This window comes from Bactrocera oleae, chromosome 4 (genome assembly GCF_042242935.1).
Source record: "Bactrocera oleae isolate idBacOlea1 chromosome 4, idBacOlea1, whole genome shotgun sequence".
Lineage (NCBI taxonomy): Eukaryota > Metazoa > Arthropoda > Insecta > Diptera > Tephritidae > Bactrocera > Bactrocera oleae.
The window spans coordinates 4,926,884-4,930,952 of NC_091538.1; the positions used below are offsets into that span (position 1 = coordinate 4,926,884).

Consider the following 4,069-nt stretch of genomic DNA (forward strand, 5'->3'; position numbering starts at 1 on the left):
GGCGCGTGACAAAGTATACGGTGGTTAAGAGTTAATGTTTATGGAATTAAATATGTAATATTCGACACTTTAAAACAATCAAGAAAAAATAAAAAAACAAAACAACTTTAAATGAGAGAATATAATACAACAGTTTAAGGACAAATATTTTTAATAAAATAATTCTATATAATAAAAGACTGGATTTAGAAAGTAACCACAAGTATCACATCTTATACCTCAACTAATCTACTTTCAATGCTACCGTACCAAATCTGCCAACTCACGCTAACTGTCTCGACCACCTGTTTCACTCAGCAACTACTTTCTCGCACCTCTGGTTAGTCACCATTATCACCGGCGAATTGCGCCACTGTACGTAAACAACAAACATGCTCAAAGTATTTGAAAAAAAAATACTTGTTACATAGTCTTATTAGCGAGACTTAGCGATGTATTGAATCATTTATCGCGTGGAGAGTATGCGCGCATGGCTCATCGAAGTCGCTAAGCGTTAAGTGGCTACTATATATTAATTTTCTATTATTTTCGCCTGTCATACCAACAGTAGCAGTGAAGATCACTAGAACCAGCGATACTGCTCACCAATTGACCGACTGACTCATCGCTTACAGACAGCTGTTTGTGAGCGTACGAATGAGCGTCGCTTAAAAGCCCGTGCCGTCTCATTACATGGGTTTGTTGTCAGTCGACGTGATATTTTTTCGTGTTTTTATAAAATAGACGCGCAGTCAGTGACGAAGTGTTCAGCGGTTAACTTGTTTGGCGTGTGAGTTGAGGTAACGTGTAGAAATGCAAGAATTTTGTGAATTTTATTTTGATTTCTACTTCATGCACTATTTTTTCTTTTGTTGATAAACACTATGAAGCCTTATTTGGTCTGGTATTTATATATGTTTTTTTGTTTGCTTTGCAGATTATAGTGCATTCTTCAACGCAACGGTTTTAAACGCCATGGGCTGTGTAAAGAAGACAGTTATTGCAGTTTTGGTGGCGCTTCTGGTGGTGGCTACTATTATTTCGCTTTTTGTTGCCTTAAATTATGCATATCCACATAAGATTAGACATCACGACTATGATGATGAGGATGATGATGAGGAGCGTGTCGTCAGCAAAGACGATGAGGAGATACCTTTCATCAGTTCGATTTTGAATACGTTTAGTTAGAAAATGGAATTTTTGTAATGGAAGGGCAGTGCAAGCGCCAAATACAAACGAGTATGGCAGCCTTAGTGCTAGACTTAGTCAATCTGAAATAAGCAAACACAAATATGTTATGAAGTCTAAGTGAATATTGTGATAGTTTAGTGAAATTTAGCATAATTTTTCTTTGACAAAAATATTTTATGCATTTGATGTGAAATTTTGTGAATTTCATGCATCTAAATGTGCTTTGTTAATATGTATAAAACTGTAAATATTTTTAATATTTATTTTATAAATGTTTTAATGCTTACTTCTAAAACAAAATTATTTATTGTTAGTTGCTTAAAAAATGTTCCAAAAATGTTCGAAAAAACTATAATTATTTATAAAAAAAAACCCATAACCTTTAGTTGTAAAACGATGTAAATAATAATTATAAAAGTACGTAAAAAAATTAGGTATAATAATTGAAAATTATTGTAAAAAGTTTAATAATTTAACAACTTTCAAAATTAAAGTGAAAGTTAATTCCTTTAAATTTCATAATAAAATGAAATATATAAAAATTTCTCGTTTCTAACCAATTAACATGTTACTATGATTAAATATACATTTTCAGCATCACAAAACTTGTGGGTTTTTACAGTTTGAATGCAATTGCATTACGCCATGACTAATGCTTGAGTTAATTTTTCTTTACGCTCAAACGTGCATTACTCTTGAGTCGCTTAGATTTTGCGCTCAACTTTTCAAAATCTTTGCTGGCACAGTTCTTCACAAACTCAAATAGAACTGAAATATTTTGCATGGTTGTTGTAATACCTGTGTTATATCACTTTGTATTGTATTGTTGTAAATCAAGTTTTCGCTTGACATTTAGTATTTCGGATATAAAAATATTGTATGAGTTGTTGCTTGGTATAAAATAAGATAATAAAAAAATGTTATAGTAATATATTCTAAAGAAATATAATTAAAAAACAAGAAAAAATTTTAGCATTATTTGCACCGAAGCTTTAATACCCTTCACAGATGCATTTCTTATAGCATAAAAGGATATAAAAAGATCTTTATCTTAATTTGGGTCGGTCAGTTTGTATGACAGCTATATGCGATAGTGTTCCGATCTGAACAATTTATTCGAAGATTATAGCGTTACCTTGAAAAATAGTCTATATCAAATTTCGTGGAGATATATAACCAAATAAAAGAGTTTCCCATACAAGGAATTGATTTTGATCGGTCAGTTTGTATGGCAGCTATGTGCAATAGCCGTCCGTTGTGAACAATTTTTTAGGAGATTGCAATATTGCCTTAGATAATAATCCATGCAAAAATTGTGTAAAGATATCTTTCCAAATAAAACAGTCTACCATATAAAGGCCGGATTTTGATCGACCAGTTTGTGTGGCAGCTATAGGCTATAGTTATCCGATTGGACCAATTTGTTTGTAGATTATAGCCTTACCACATTTCGTGAAGTTGTCTTGTCAAAAAAAATGTACATACAAGGATTGGATTTTGATCGGTTAGTTTGCATGGCTGCTATATCCTATAGTGTTTCGATACAAATAGGCAGCTTATTGTGGAGAAAAGGAAAAATTGCATCTTAATTGAAAAGAAAAACTTTACAGTTTGACAGGCTGTGGAATAATATATTATAGTGGGTTTATAAGATAGATCAGTGCTCGTGGCATACTTTTGGGCGCCCATGTAAAATTGTACTGTATATTAAACAACGACAGTTTGAGAGGTAAGTAATTGGAGATCATATATAACGGTTGTTTTTGCATCCTGACGTTATCTTATTTTTTATTTATTTGTTATTAAATATTATAATATTTTATTGCATTCTCCATTATTATAAATATTTATTTGCGAAAATAAAAATTTTCGATGCGCATATACATATATTGAAATGTATACATGATAAAATATATATTATATACGTTTTTCATACAAAATTTTCAAGCCAATGGAAATAATGTAAGCACTTATTTCACTAGTCAAGGTTTGCATACAAAAAAAAAAAATTATAATAATAAAAATAAAAAATAAATAAATCAGAAATTAAATAGCTCTAACTAGGTCAAAATGTAAAGTACGAAAACAAATCTACATTATATGCATGCCTCATTTTTGGTTGCGCCAAAACCGCCTATTTTCACCAACAACCTATCGCATTGAATTTTAATCGAAAAACTTCAAATAGCTCACTAACTGCCTGCCTACCTGTCTGGCAGCTTGTCAGTGGTTTGAATTGATTTGCTTTGCCAAAGGCGAAAATCAACCAAACGAAATCTGAGAATCAGTAAGGATATGCTATTTAAGTTTTTGTAGTTGTTGCCGCTCCAAATAACTAAATGCTTATAAAAAGGTATAAATATATACATATACATATATATATATAAATATACATATATGTATATATTAAATATTTTTAGTTTATTATACCGCAGCGGCCTTGCCACCTTGTGCGCGTTGTAGGTGCACGCTGCAGTCATTGCCGTCAAGCATATGCTTGTGCATATGTATGTGCTGCTACCACACACCGGTATTGTTAAAACTATTGCTTTGCTGCAGTCATAACAGCCAAAAACAATCGAAAATCGGTATGGCAACAATATGGCTAACAATATATGCAGGCAATTGAAAGTGCGGTTTCGTTGTTAGCCAACTACGCTGGTGGTTGTGGTTGCTGATTGAGTGGCATGTCAGGATGGGGTTTGTATTTCAACGAAAAATATACAAAACGCGAGCGCAAGTAAAAGAGGTCGAAGTGAGTGTTATTAGTTGCAGTATTTTCAAACTTTTCCACTTTTGATTTGTCGATTTGTCTATTTCTATAATCTAAGCTATTGATATTGCTGTTTGTTGGCACATAGCTATTGGTGTTGCACAGACACATAGGTATATATATTGT

At 32.2% G+C, this 4,069-nt stretch overlaps 1 long non-coding RNA gene across 1 annotated transcript; it reads left to right on the forward strand.

Annotated features, from left to right (window-relative positions):
• The first annotated feature begins 209 nt into the window (after positions 1-209).
• Positions 210-1,712, forward strand: LOC138857093 (uncharacterized). Its single transcript, XR_011396053.1, has 2 exons — positions 210-779; positions 917-1,712. It is a non-coding gene; the product is annotated as an uncharacterized lncRNA (long non-coding RNA).
• The last annotated feature ends 2,357 nt before the right edge of the window (positions 1,713-4,069 follow it).